At 39.2% G+C, this 16,114-nt stretch overlaps 1 long non-coding RNA gene across 1 annotated transcript in view; it reads left to right on the top strand.

The window, feature by feature from the left end:
• The first annotated feature begins 4,784 nt into the window (after window positions 1-4,784).
• The window catches only part of LOC107121871, a 32,098-nt gene continuing 20,768 nt past the window's right edge, over window positions 4,785-16,114 (top strand). The window contains exons 1-2 of the long non-coding RNA XR_001482885.1: window positions 4,785-4,870; window positions 7,717-7,769. This is a non-coding gene — a long non-coding RNA (uncharacterized LOC107121871). The remainder of the gene's footprint in view (window positions 4,871-7,716; window positions 7,770-16,114) is intronic.

The following is a 16,114-nucleotide window of genomic DNA, read 5'->3' as shown; positions in this document are numbered from 1 at the left end:
TGACTGCATAGCACCAAAGTAACATAAGCCAACCTCCAGGCGACCCCTTGAGATCTCCAGCTATTAAAACTGATGTCCAGATGACCAAGATCAGTTCTCCTGGAGACAATGGCTGCTTTGGGCAGTGGATTTTATGGCATTATACCCTACTGAGGTCCCTCCCCACCCCAAATCCTGCCCTCCCCAGGCTCTACCCCTCAAATTTACAGGTATTTCCCAACCCAGAGTTGGCAACCATGTAATTAGCTATGGTACCACTTTCCAGACCCTTGGAACCCAGAAAACATGGCACAGGAGGAGGTGCTTTTCTACCTTAGCTGCCACTGCATAACACCCCCTCCCCCTCAAAAAATAAGTCAGAGGTGGAGAGAACCATATCTGTTACCATGAGGCTGTCCTCCCATTCTACCCACTTGGGGCAGCAAAATGACTTGAGACAGCCCTGCCTTATAGCTAAGCAGAAGGAAAGAAACATGGCTTGCCTCCCTCCATTTTCCACTTCCCTCTGCTGCCCCACCAGCCACAATCGGGACACTCATCTGGAGCATCCTTCAAGATCTCATTGTATTTCTTTCCACAATGGACATTACTCCTAGTGAGAAAATAAAGCTAGGCATTTCCATACTGGTCATCATCTTTAAGCTGATGACAGGAGTTGCAGTGCCAAAAAAGTAGGGACTGGAACATCCTGGCCTAGGTTATCTCCAGAACATCCCTCTTCTAGGAAAGTAGAAGCAGCACAGATGGGGAGGTTGGACAATATGTCATCCTTGTGTAATGTTCCCTTTTACATGTAGGTTAGAATTAGGGTACTCCGTCAAATTCCTATGTTTACATCATTCATCATGGATGGGTCCACTCAAACTAACATGTATTTATTAACAAGGAGATACCGGGATGGGAGTACCTGGTTTCAGAACAAGGGAACTCATGCTTTCCATTTCTAGCCAACAAACAGTGCTAACTAAGCAAGGACTCCATCCCATAAGTCTAAACCAACTCACACAAATATTGAAGGAGAAGCATATCATTTCATTGTAATGCATACAATAAATGGACCACATCCTTTCTTTACTTTGTGGTGCTTACTCAGCATAACCTAACCACAAAAATACGGAGTCCCATTATCTTCAGGGCATCCCTTCTGTGCACTTTGAAAGGCCATGAAGGCTGTCTGGTTGTGGCAGACCTAATTCACCAGACATGAAAGGTAGAAGTTTCTGCATTGGGCAGGAATTTATAGATCATGGGTGTCAAACGTAAGGCCTGGGGGCCAGAACTGGCCCATCCAGGGCTCTTATGCAGCCCTCGAGCAATAATGCAAGGGAGGAAGTGCTAGGGAGAGTGGGTGGAACCACTGCATTATGGCTTCACCATGGCAGAACAGCCTCATCTGCAGCAGTCAAGCATTGTGGGAGCATCTGCCCAGCACTGGACTGCTGCCTCTCCAGTCTGCCTATGTGGGTTTTCATCTACACTACCCTCCCAGCCCATGGGGCCTTGCAATAAGCTGCTGTCCTTTATACAGTTTCTATTTCCAGTACCTGGCATTACGGTTTATGGCACACATGGCCTGGCCCAACAAAGTGACATTTATGTCAAATCCGGCCCTCGTAACAAATGAGTTTGACACCTCCGTTCTAGATGATCATATGAGATGCAGTGCCAATAATGAAAGCAAAGAATACCCTGGCCCTGATTCTCTCCCAAAAATCCCTCAGCTGATGGAAGCAATGGTCTGCTCCATAGAAGCCAAGAAGGTGCAGGCAGCACTAAGAGGGAGAGTGAAGGAGATCTCCTCCTTTCCAAAGCAAAGGGGTTTAACAACTTCTCTCCGCTATGCTTCAAAACCACTTTTTTTCTCTGTATACTTCCTTAATCAGTGGTTGTCCTGCCACCCACTGAAACTCTTCCAAGTGTCTGTTTTCACAGACTGCTACCGAGAATTAAATGTTCCTGCAAGCTGAAACAAAGTCTCAGGTACAGCTACACCGATGAGGAAGTCAGGCCGTTTAAATACTTGTGTTCTAATTTATTCCTTTTACAGAATAGTTATTTTTGTCAAACAAAACATACTGAAAGTTATTATTTATATAGGATAATAATATGATTAAACATTGTCTTTGGGGTTAGCACACCTACAGTATTGTGTTCAGTTTTGGGCACCACAATTTGAGAAGGATATAGACAAGCTGGAACGTGTTCAGAGGAGATCAACAAGGATGGTGAGCGGTCTGGAGACCAAGTCCTGTGAGGAAAGTTTGAAGGGGCTGCATATGTTTTGCCTGGAGAGGAGAAGATATGATAACTATCTTCAAGTACTTGAAGAGTTGTCATATAGAGGATGGTGCAGAGTTGTTTCCTGTTGCCCCAGAAGGTCAGACCAGAACCAATGGTTGAAATTAAATCAGAAGAGATTAATAAGCGATTCTGGAGCAAAGGGCTGGCCTTGGCCACCCCCACTTCACAAAATCTGCCTGTAAAGAGAGCTGTCAGATTCTCCAATCAGCGTGCGCTTGAAGCAACAAAAGGAAGGACTCTTATGATCTAAGGCAAGCAAGGAAGCGATGGAAAGTCCTGGAAAAAGGAATGTGGTTTATGTAATAAATGGATAGAGCCTGTTATATTGAAGCTGATAGGAAAAGAAGATACAAAAGAGAAGGAAGAGGGTAAACTTGTATGATTGTATTGACTGAGGGAATCTTGGCTCCACAATATTTTGTCTGGGGGGGGCAAGCATATAGGGAGATGCTAATGTCTTTTAAAGGCTAAGTTTTTGTTAATTAGCTATGGAATTATTCTCTGTCTAGTCAGATAAGCTGGTTTTGACAGCTGAAGAGATGATTGATGAATACTCCTCCTGTCTGAAAGCAATTGTTAAGAGTAACAAATCTTTTCATAAGCAGTTTGTAACCTTCAACACTTGGGCTTTTAGTGGCCTTCTTTTTCTTTCCCCCATAGTTTGTAGTTTTCCCCTCCCTCTTTCGTTGTAGTTTTTAGAAATGCAAATAAAAAAAATTTCCCTTCCGGAGGCCAAAAAAACAAAAACAAGCCCCCTCCTCGTCAGCCAGCAAATTTAAACAAATAAACAACTGCTAATCAAATACCAGCTCTGTAAAGCAGGGCTGTCTGCTGCCAACTGCATGCTTAAGAAAAAGCCTAATTGCCTAAGCCTCTCAACCTCGCACTTACATGCTACAGACAAATCTGCCATGTGAAGACGGTGGAGTCTAGGAGCAAAGCCCAATGGAGACCATTCTTTACAGAGCAGAAGAACCACAAAACAGGAACAGGCACTTGGCCATGGTGGTTTAAATGCCCACAAGGACCCCACCAAAACACCCATGTCACTGTTGCTCCTCCCACTCCCAACCCTGGAGCAATTACATGGCAGGCAGGCTGGCCTGGAAACGCCGTCGGGCAAGCCTCCAGCACAGCCAGCCAGCAGCAGATAGATCTTTTTTAAAAAAAGCTGTTTGGGATAGGGCACATTCGTTAGGGAGCATGGAAAATTCATGAGTGGGGCATTGTCCTTGTCTGTGCCCCCGTGGCTATGGGCCTGCCTCTAAGTTCCATGTGGCTTAAGCACCATTTTGATGTAGGCATCCAGAGACTGCCAAAATGATTCCCCTCAAAAAGCTTAAGTTACCATTTGCTGTAGGAAAAGGAAAATATAGGGAAAGGGGAAAATAACACACAGAGAAAATGAAACCATAATGAACAACATTATGATTGAACACTGCTTTCAAAACTCCTAGCGCTCTATCGCTAATGAAAAGTGGGATTCTCTGATCTTCATAAATGTTCCTTTTAAATGGTTTGTTTCCTTACTGCACAATTGCTAGTTTAATTACATTTATTTTTAAAAAAAATTAAGGGAATGCAGGATGAAAGCAGGGGAAAGCTTGAGAGAGAATGCTCAACTTGAGTCCATACAGTCATAGAGAAATTTTTCTACTTGGTGGCCCACAAACAAGAAAATTACTTGTATTAATTTCCATTTGATCCATTCTCATTAATTTGCTTTATTTCCCCTTATGAAACAATTGGAAATTACATGGTTGAGGGGCAAAAACGTTGATTGGATCTGGTCCACTGTCCCCACAAAAGGACCCCCCCAATGCACAACAGTCAGAGGTGGTTTACCTTCAGTAACGTTAATGTATAATTTAGGAATGTATTGATAGTGCTTCAATTTTTTTTTTTAAATGGCGACCAGTGAAGGGGAAGGAAGGTGAAAAAGGAGAGGAGAGGGTGTGGATAAAGAATTGGTATTTCAAGGGGTGGAGTGGGAGAAAACGGATGGAGCATTTTACACATGGAGTAAAAGATGACCATAACAGCTTGGGAAAGCTGCATGTTAGCAGGGTTCCGTGGAATGTTTTCCATAAATAATCATGTAGTACCAGTCCCAGTCAATAAATAATCCCTTCTCTAGGCATCTCTATTTTCATAATGTACCAATCCAAGTTGCTAAGTGCATGAATGTCATCAATGTCCTGAAAGCCTAATAATTAATTGTGGCAAAATTAATGATCTGCAAGTTAATGAATTATGATGTTAAATATTCGATGTGTATTTTCCAGCAATGCCACATAGAATCAGTGACTCCAGCACTTACTAGGATTTGGGCATTGTAGAGTCTCTCCGTGCTCTTTTACTCTTGATGGAGTTATGTGGATTATATAACACCATATCATTGCTTCTAATTATACTTCAGCAAGACTCTGTTGGCATGAGAAACACTGTGATTAAATGAACTTTCATTCCTTTCCTTGAAGCAGGTCACTTCTCTTTATGGCACCATAAACTTTTCTCTCCTAGGCTTGTTGCTGCTGAATTCAGAGGAAAGAAGTTTTATTACAACACGGTAAGCTGCACAGTGTTAAGGTACAGAGGCTGTATTTTCATTATTTCCAATGCTGATATTCTACCTGAAAGTTAGGATCCAATTTAGTCATAGAGAGACTGTATGTTTTTATAGACACAAATAGAGCAGCATGAGCCAGCCAATAACAATATCTAGGCCACCAGTATTTCCACATGAAGGGCTTAATTCACTCCCCAAGCACAGAGACTGTGTAGTGCATATTAAAGTTAAGCTAAGTAGTTTCAAAGCATATACAATTTAGCTGAGTCACATCAGCCAAATCTAGATAAAGTCCCTTCTGGATTTATACACTTTACAATGTGCTCATCATCTTTCTCATCCAAATCAAAATGGCTAAATGAGTAGGACGGAATAGATGAAAAACCATTTTGCTTTGACCCATGCAAAAGCACTCCCAAATTCCTGGTATTCCTGGCACACCATTAAGAGACAGGAATACTTGTAATCCCCCCCCCCAAAAAAAACCATTGAATGGAGGGGGGAATTTTTTTTTAAAAAAAAAAATCAATTCATTACCCTCAAAATGTGTGGGAAATGTTTTTATGCTTGCTCCCTCTTATTTATTATTTTCTAAAGAGGGTACAACTCAACATTGAAATCCCATCACAAGTAACTTAGGTTTCATTTATTGCCACAGGAATTGATTGTGACTAATATTTGCTGGATTCAGCCCAATATATTATGCTTGTCCAAAAACTCATGCATACTTTTGAGAACTGTAGCTCTCACAAGAATGATCAAAGCTGGCAGCAGAACAAATTTTTCTTTCTTGATAAACTCTATTGTAAGAAATCAAATAAATTTTAATTTAAGACTGACATCATAACAAGTGTAGCACTTCCACATTATTTCACTGTAGAAGAAATTTCAATTGTTGTAATTTTACCTAAACTATGAGATATACAGTGCAATCCTAAACAGCATTATGCCTTCATAAATCCATTGAAGCTTACTAACTGCTTAGGATTGCACTGCAAGTCTGGTAAAATGAAATAAAAATGTGATAAAAATGATGGTATGAGTGCTGCAAGAGGGTCACATAAATCTGTACTGAGCTAGTCAGTGGATCCATGGGGGAGGAAATCCTTCTCCACACATTAGACACGAAAACAGAACAAAATCTCCACATGGAAACAGTCTAGGTTTCTGGACCTATAGCTCAAATATTCATTTCTATTGATGTGGGCTTGTCTACAATGGTTGTGTGCCACTTAGGATGTTCCCAAACAAGCTTAAGAAATCATCTTCAGGATTTGATTTTTGTATAATCATAGAATCATAGAGTTGGAAGAGACCTCAAGGGACATCTAGTCCAACCCCCTGCACAATGCAGGAAATTCACAAATACCTCCCCCCACACCCCCAGTGACTGCTGTTCCATGCCCAGAAGATGACACACACACAAAAAAAAAACCTTCAGGAGAAAAATTGCTTCCTGACCCCAAAGTAGAGATAATAAGGTACTCAAAAATTGAACTTGCTTTGTTTGTAACACCCATTTATTTTTATACTGAACACTTCATATGATTACATTGCTGGTTTATTAGCCCTTTTTTATATCTCTGAGTAGTTTTTCATCTGTGCATTAACCATGGCAGCTGGCCAAGTAGCCATCATTGGCACATGCTCACAGTTTGCTTCCTTGCTTGGGTTACATATGGTACATGTGCTTGCTTTGGCAGCACGTATACTAAAAAAAAAAAAGCTACATTTTCAGTATGTGTGCTGTTTTTTTGCGGCTGCACAGTTGACAACATTTATCGGTTGGTGGCATTTGATAATGCTGGTGCGAGATCAGAAGTGAGCAAGGCTGAAATTAACCTTAAATTCAACAACACCCCCAACTGCTAGGAAATGCTTTTGCTTCATTGTAAATCATTGTGTTGATTCTTGCATCACTAAGTATTGCTGCTATTTTCCCAACCCTTTCATTTCCCAACCCTTCCTCTTTCATTTCAACACAACAATAGTAATGTTGTGGATACCATTATGTTCCTTGTACAATCAAAAAGTTGTTAAATGTTTCCAAATGCTCTAAAAAAGTTATTTATTTGTTTACTTGTAGTCTGCATTTCTCACTGAGACACAAGGCAGGTTACATGATAAAAAAATGTACTCATACAGCATAAGACAGAGTGAACAATGGAATAGTACAGAACTAAAATAAAATATGAACAACAAACTACCGTATATAAGGCAAGTTATACTAGTAAGTGGAACTAGAAAGGTAGAAGATAATGCAGTAAAAGCAGAACAATACCTAGAATAACCATTGCAGTAGACTACAATCTGGCTCCATAATAAAGATGCCATCCTGGACTGTTGCATTCTGCTGTGGTTCTAATGCCTTCACAAAAATGCTCACCTGTTTTGCACATTCTGCAGAATGATTAGGAGTGTGGGAGCTTTCCTGGCCTCCTCAGGCAGGCTGTGCCACAAGGTGGGAACCATAACAGAGAGTGTGCATGAAAGGACAGTTGCTAATCTTACCCATTTGTAGGGTGGCACCTTCGGAAGGCTTTTCTCAGGTGTGTGAGTGAGTGACTCTTCTGTGGCAGAGCATAGCAGGAGATTGTTTCACAGTTTTTGTGCATGTGCATTATCACATTGCTTTTTTTATAACTGACCCTGTTTCCCTCCCTATCTGCTGTCTGTCCAAAACACTGGGGGAGGGGCATCATCTGGCAAAACATGCCTGGGGAGGGTCTCAAGCCTTTTCTGTTTCGTGACATGGGGGTGAAATATCTCTGTAGCATTCCAGCATGATAATTTTCTTAACCCATTCTATTTAAACCTATAAGCATGCATTTTTCTCCCTGTTTCAGAGAATTTAGACTTTCTGCCTTGGAGAGACATCTCACAGATCAACAAGGTCTAGGTATGTTGTCCACTGATAGAAACTATTGTGTTACACTGAATTATGAATAAGTTGATACAATGTCTAGACAAAAATCAGGAAGGACAGAATAGAGTTTGCTACAATTATTTTGAAGTATCATGTATCCTCAGGGATACTGCATATCAAATCAGATGTTTAATAAAGTAATATAATATAGCCACTCCCTATTAATCCCAAATTTCTCATATTTGGAATTCCATGAGACTATCAAACATTCTGTTTTATGTGTGGCAAAACCAGACACCTCCTAAATGATAGGAAGCAGAGGCATAGGAATAAAAACCTGTCTTGAATCTGCTGTCCATCAAATTCCTTGGGAGACAGAGAAGGATTTTCTCTTTGGCCATTTTTATGCCCAATAATAATTTTATAAATTTCTATCTTGTCCCCTCCATCATGTTTTATTCATTCTAAAAGCCCCAAACTTTAGGAATTAATAAAAAAGTACTAGTCCCAGTATGGATTTGTGTGGAGCTACTGATATACCTCTACTGCAAGAACTGTCCATTTGTTCCTGCTGTCTGCTTCCTATTGCTTAATTAGTTTCTAATCCACTAAAGGACCAGAGGTCTATCCCTTAACTGCTAAGAGGTTCTCTCACCCACCGTTCAGTTGGCTACAAGAAGAGAAAAGTTGTCATTGCAAATGTGAATGATGAACAAAAGAAACAAAAATAAATTAGGGATGAAAAAGGGATTTTGATGTCGATCTACCCAGCTCAACCCTTTGTGTTCTGAATGTTTTATTTTGTACTGCAGAAAAACATAACCTCACTTGTTTGACTGCTTGTTGAAGTTCAGGTAGAAACATATTTCCATTATATTCCTTTCTATAATAATTCTGTATGGTCTGATTTTATTCTTTTTGTTATGTGTGTGTGTGTGGGGGGGATTTGTGACCTGAAATATCTGTTCCCTCAGGGACTCATGGGAAGTGCCCCTTTATGACCTATAATAGATTCCCCCCCCCAAATGTTGGCTGACCATGCCTTTGTTAGGCTAATGGATCAAAATAATAAGCTGATGTTTTCTCAGTGAGCACTCCTTATGATTATGTTAAATATTCATTGGAACTTCAAGGAATTAATTCCTAGACAAAGGGAGGAAGATAAGGAAGTAGAACACCTGTAAGTGCTGGTTAAAACAAATGTAAGTTGTAATATATCGGTTAAAATAATTAGTGCCTAAAATAAATGGGTTGATGTCTTTTAAAAAAGAAATTGTGGTATAAAAACAGGCATTCTTTTAAAGCTTGATTTACAAAGAGATCAAAACAGCAATCCCAAGCATTCAGACTCTTAATCAAGTATATTCACTGGGGCTTACTACAAGGAAAGTGTTTTTAGGATTGGGCTGTAAGGGTACAATCCTAAAGACATTTTTCTGGGAGTAGGTCCCACTGAGTAGACCTGAGTAGAATTCCCCTCTAAAAATTACTTCTAATTTTCAATAAGGAAGCCAAAACAAGAGAACATTATTTTAGCCCATTGACAACATTGCTTACACTTCATTTAGTGAATTCCCTTTAAACAATTAATAAAAAGATGTATTAACCATACAGCTACAATTGATATTAAAATTATACTATTAACATAATACTTAGAAAACAAGAATCACATGAATTTGAACTTTTGGAACAAAAGCATTTAAGAAAAGATGAAGCAGGACTACTAGAATGTTAGAGGAACATCCAGAGCTTGAAGATTTACCATTTCATGTATACCTAAAATGTATAAATGCCATGACAAATGATACTAAAACAAAAACAAATGAAAATAATTTAAATGGAAATTAAAAATTTAAAAGCACTATTTACCAGTCCACCAGCACTCACAAAACTACTCTAATACACTTTCTATTGCAATTTGCCTGAACTAAATTTGTTGAAAAAACAAGAGAAAATGCTTTCATTATTACACACTCAGTGCAAAACATGAGTCTTCTTAAATTCAGTTTCAAAACAAAATTGATTTAGCTTAGTAATTCAACACTCAGAAATGTAATTGAGCAAAAAGTGAAGAAAACAGATATCAAGCAGTAGAAAAATGTTCAGTCTGTTTTTTTAAAAAACCCTCTATTTTTGCCTTAAATTTTGAATCATTCTAATGAAATATTTCAGCTTTTAGTCATACCAGCCACATGACCACAGAGAAATCTTTGGACAGTGCTGGCTTTTCGCTTTGGAAACGGAGATGAGCACTGCCCCCTAGAGTCGGATTCAACTAGTTTTCAGTCAAGTGAAATCTTTACCTTTAATTAAATATATATTTTAATAAATTTATTTTCTGTTTTCAACATAACATATTCCTTCCACTTTCAAACATTTGATAACATAACGTACATCTCTTTTCTTTAACAATATCTATCTTTAACTAGCCAAATTTCAGTTCTATTCTATCTTCTTAGAGTCTTATACATTTCATAACGTTCGTCTATCTTCTTTAACACTATCTAACTAGCCTAATTTCAGTTCTATTCTATCTTCTTCATTTTCAGCCAGTCATAATTTTTTTCCCATCTGTCTCAGAAGAGTTCTTCAAATTTATTTTGTACCGCTATGTTTAATTTGTCCATTTCTGCTACTTCCAGGATTTTATGCTTAAATTCTTTTATATATGGTATGCTTTTAGTTTTCCAGTGCTTTGTTATTAATAATCTAGCTGCTGTTAGAATGTAGCTAATTATATGGTTATGATCTTTTATTGCGTCCGGTATCATGTTTAGTAAGTATATTTCTGGTATTAACGGAATGTTAATTTTTAGTATTTCTAAGAGTATTTTGTGGATTTTATCCCAGAAGATCTGAATTTTATCACATCTCCACCATATGTGGGAATATGAACCTATGTTTTTCCTGCATCTCCAACAGATGTTTGATGCTCTCAGAAAGCACTTAGAAATTTTTCCTGGAGTCCAATGCCACCTATAATACATTTTATATATGTTTTCCTTATATGGTGTTGCTCTCATATATTTTAGTGTTTTCCATGTTTTTAACCATTGCTTCATTTCTATTGTGTGGCCAATCTCCTTCATCCACGCTGACATAGGTGTTTTTATACCCTCTTCTTTTGAGAAGTCTTCTAGCAGTTTTTTATACATCTTCTGGATCAATTTGTCACTTGATGAGAGCCATGTTTTGTCTAATTCAGTTTACCTATTGTAAAATCCTATTTTTTTATCTTCAATATATTTTGATTTTAATATGTTCTTTTCCCACCAGGACAGCTCTATTTTTTCTTTTGATAACATCTCATCCGATTTTAGTTCAGTTTCTTTTGTTAGTAGATTACCATAGGTCTCTTTGATTTTCCCTAGAATTAGTGACGGTTTTGCAAAAGCCTCTATGGGGAAAATCTACAGTGGTATTTTATTGTAATTATTATTTTTTATTACATTTCATAGTTTTATAAGGGCACTTCTAGTTATATGTGTATGAAATATTATGTTGTTGTTGTTCAGTCGCACAGTCGAGTCCGACTCTTCGCGACCCCATGGATCATCTCCCGCCAGGCCCTCCCGATTAAGAGAAATATTATACAGTCTGGCAAAAGATAGTCAAAACAAAGAATGAGAAAGCATCACAATGAACCACTTGCTATTGTATGGTTTAACTCCCATGGTCTGCTGCTTTCTTTACATGTGGAATTTGCCTATTTCCCATGTGAGGGAAGGGGGCAGGGGAGATAAAATATATATCAGGGAAAGGATAGCCCTTTAGTGTTTTTACTTTAAATTATACACACTGAGAGATGTCTGTAACATCCTGAGCAGGAGGCTCTCTCTTACATAGAGAGATGATCTGATTCTTCCAGTTTCTTCTAGTTTGTGTTTAAGTTTTGTTGGAAGTGAAGGACTTAACGTTGTCTCTTAGTCTCAGATTACAAAGGAAGACAGGACACTGACCACCCTTTTACTACTCTCTGATACTACCCGTTTGATGTGTAGATTTCTACTCTTAGGGGAAACTTCCTTCCTTCTGGCTCCACCCTTGTTCTCCAACCAATGCCGGTTTTCGCCAATTTGACAACATGACAGCAGAACGTGCTCCTGTATCTCCATCCATTTTAGTTGTTAGCCTAGATTAGGAAACTAGCCTCTATTCTGTCTAGAATGGAGTTCCTTGATTAAAAGGACTCATACTAATTTTGCAACAAAAAGGGCTCTGTGTGTAACTTTATTTCTGTAGCACAAATGCTCCAGAAAGCTTTGTTGTGTTGTAAATCTTGAGTACTCTGCTAATTTACCAAATAATCCAACATGTTTATCCTTTTCTTCTCACTCCCCACTCTCTGTCTTTACTGCAGTCACAGTCATTGTTGCTGGGGGGGGCAACACTTTGGCATCTGCTTCAAGCTCCCTCCTGGTTTCTGTAGCTTTACCTCTTTGTCAGTTAAGCAAGTTTACCTGTCCTGTGAAGTTGTGCATGTTGTCGACTGGCACTAATATTGTAAGATACTTTCTTAGTTTCTCTTTATTCAATTTCTCCCCAAAATCCAACAATCCATTTCTTTTCTTTCAGGAATTTGAGGTATGATTTGAATGAATTCTGTTTTGATTAAGAGATAAATTTGAAGAGACGGGGACAGGAAGGGGGGGTTCTGCAAAAATTTCCTAATTTCACTCTGCAAATACTCAGAGGCAGGTACTATCTCCCCAGACTTTTCTGTCCTCCTTCTGGGACTATGCTGTCCTGGCTTCTAGGACTATGCTGCTGACAGCCAGTTTTTTCCATGCTCCTTGGCTCTTGGTTCTATTTGAATTCTCATGTGCAACATTGCTTCTGTTTGGCTATTGGCTTCTCAGCCCTGGAGGAAGCATGACATCCCCCCCCCCCAAGAAACAACAGAAACAAGAATGCCTGGGATACTTTGTTCAGGATCTATAAAGCTGGACCCACTTTGTCCTATTCCTTTGAAACATGAGGAATCGTTAGTAAAGACCAAGGATAGGTTGTCTGAAATACCAGTGTATTTTGAGTAAATAAAAGCTGGTCTGGAGCCCCATATGAAATAATGGTCCCAAAATTCCAGAATCCAGAAAATGTATCTGAAACACAATCTCAAGCTAGTAACAACCAGTGTTTCCTTTAAGCTGAGTTAGTGTGATCTAGCTCACAGTTTTTTTAGCCTCCAGCTCACACATTTTTGTCTTAGCTCAGGAAGGATGGCTTCAGAGCAAACTAATTTATGCAACAGCCAAATCTTTCACTCACAACTTTAATGACAGTAGCTCACAAAGTAGAATTTTTTGCTCACAAGACCCCACAGCTTAGAGGGAGCATTGGTAATGACACTCATGAAAATTCAGGATAGCAAAAAGCATGCCCTAGCTGAAATCCTGAAATGAAATTGACCTGAAATTTTTTGACGTGGACAACCCTAGGGGAAAAAAAACAAACCTGGGTTCATTCAGATCAAGAGAATGCTAAAGGTAAACATCTCAACACACACACACACACACCATGCCTAGGCTCTTATCTGATGTGTAGCCCTACTGGACTGGAAGTGAAAGTTTTGAAAAGTCTGGTTTGGCAGCCCTAAAACTGTGTGCAAAGATTTGAAAGAAACTGATGTAAAGTAAATTTTATTCATGTTCTAGTGAATAAACACATTATGAATAAACATAAAACATTGCTGGCAAGAATCTTAAAGAAGGAACACATAGCTTTCCCAACAGATTGTTTTCCCAATCTTGCTGTCTCCCTTTTAAAAAGAAATTCATAGTAAAACAATAACAAATCTATAATAATGCATGTTGAAGAATTTCTTCATTAAGAACCACGATTTTTAAACATACATACATACAGTGCTGATATTATTTATAATTAATATATCAAACAAAATGTTCTTCTTAGCTGGAAAATCAGATTTGTTTTAGCACAATAACTATTTTGCCAAAAATACAGATCCTACCTACCTTACTGCACATTTTATTATTAAAATTAATGCACATAAAGCTAGAATTCGTGATAAGTGGCTGCACTGATTTGTGATAATTGTGCTTTACAAACAATATTGCTTGTGCATAAAATAGCAGAGGCTTCCTGGAAGATTTGTTTGGGGGGGGGGCAGAGAGTCTAATGAATGGCACTTAAAAACAAATTTGGCCTCCCACCTACAACATTGTCATGACACAGTGGTAAATACAAACAGTATTTTGGAATCTCTGTTTTAATATATTTATTTATTCATCCATCCATTATTTTATTTTTATTGTGATTTATTTATATGGTGATTATTTATATTGTTCATAGTCTGCCTTTCACATGGAACTCAAGGCAGATTACATATAGTGAGTCAATACAATTGAACAAACAAGACATTCAATAACCAGTGCATTAGGATTTTAGAAGTATGGAACCACCAGAAAGAACTGAAGCTGCTTGGCATAGTACAGCTAGCAGACTTGGAACTCAAATTTGAGGATGCAAAGTGAAGGGTTTAAATATAAACTCTGATAGATCCTTTAGAATTACAGAGGATTTTCCTCATCCTTAGTGAACAAGAATGAGATCTGAATGCGGATTGCTTTTTTGTTGTTCAGTCGCACAGTCAAGTCCGACTCTTCACGACCCCATGGACTAGATCCCGCCAGGCCCTCCTGTCTTCCGCTGTCCTCTGACGTTTGCTCAGTTTCATGTTCGTTGCATCTCTGACACTGTCTAACCATCTCATCCTTTGCCGTCCCCGTCTTCTTTGACCTTCAATCTTTCCCAGCATCAGGGTCTTCTCCAGTGAGTGCTCCCTTCTCAATTGGTGGCCAAAGTATTTGAGCTTCATTTTCATTATCTGGCCTTCCAGGGAACAGTCAGGGTTGATTTCTTTGAGGATTGACTGATTTGATCTTCTTGCAGTCCAAGGGACTCTCAAGAGTCTTCTCCAGCACCATAGTTCAAAAGAATCTATTCTTTGGCGCTCGGCCTTCCTTATAGTCCAACTCTCGTAGCCATACATGACTACTGGGAATACCATTGCTTTGACCATGCGGATTTTTGTTGGCAGGGTGATGTCTCTACTTTTTATCATGCTGTTTAGGTTCGCCATCGCTTTCCTCCCAAGTAGCAGGCGTCTTTTAATTTCATGGCTGCAGTCACAGTCTGCGGTGATTTGGGATCCCAGGAACGTGAAGTCTGTCACTACTTCCACGACTTTCCCTTCTATTTGCCAAGGAGTGATGGGACCGGATGCCATGATCTTAGCTTTTTTGATGTTGAGCTTCAAGCCCACTTTTGCAATCTCCTCTTTTACCCTGAGCAGGAGGCTCTTTAGGTCCTCTTCACTTTCTGCCATTAGAGTGGTATCGTCTGCATATCTGAGGTTGTTGATCTTTTCCCCAGCAATCTTAATTCCCACTTGTGATTCATCCAGGCCAGCATTTCACATGATGTACTCTGCATATATATTAAATAAGCAAGGTGACAATATACATCCTTGTCGTACTCCTTTTCCTATGCTAAACCAGTCAGTTGTTCCATATCCAGTTCTAACTGTTGCTTCTTGGCCCTTATACAGGTTTCTCAAGAGACATGTGAGGTGGTCTAGTACTCCCATCTCTTTAAGGACCTGCCTTAGTTTGTTGTGATCGACACAGTCAAAGGCTTTAGCATAGTCAATGAAGCAGAAGTAGATGTTTTTCTGGTACTTTCTTGCTTTCTCCATAATCCAGCGAATGTTGGCAATTTGATCTCTAGTTCCTCTACCTCTTCTTGCTAAGAACAGACAAATAATGTCTTTTTACTGCTGATGTATTTTGGTATAAGTTGATTGAATACAAAACAAAAGCTAGCAGTTTCCTGTGTTGCTTCTCTTCCTGCTAAACAACTATAAATGCATCATTTAAACATATATGTCTAGAGTAGGGATGGGCATAAACCAGGAAAATTAGGTTTGGTTCATGGTTGGTCCATGAACTGAAACAAAGACTAAAATGGCCTTATACAAACTGAACTGGTTCACAAAATATGTGATGCAGCAGAACAGCCCCCCAGCATGCTAGAGACTGCAGTATTGCAGAGAATCTCCAGATGATTCTCCTCTACCTGCCCCCCAAGTTTGGTGAGGATTAGATGTAGGGAATCCAAGTTACAGCTCCTCAAAGAAGGTGCCACCAGGAAAGTGCTTTTGTGGAAACATTGGGTGCAGGCTCAGAAGTGTATAGAATGGACCCTGTACAAGCTAGAGGCATCAAACTCAGAAAATAACTCTCCAGGGTACCCCCCTACATGCCCTCCAAATTATGTGCAGATTGGAATTGGGGGGTCCAAGTCACAGCCCCCCAAAGAAGGTGGTTCAGGAAAGTGTATTTGGGGAGATGTTGGGTGGA

The sequence above is a fragment of the Gekko japonicus genome, unplaced genomic scaffold (genome assembly GCF_001447785.1).
Source record: "Gekko japonicus isolate JY-2015 unplaced genomic scaffold, Gekko_japonicus_V1.1 scaffold1370, whole genome shotgun sequence".
Lineage (NCBI taxonomy): Eukaryota > Metazoa > Chordata > Lepidosauria > Squamata > Gekkonidae > Gekko > Gekko japonicus.
The sequence above is the reverse complement of the archived record's forward strand: the minus strand, read 5'-3'. Positions and strand labels throughout refer to the sequence as shown.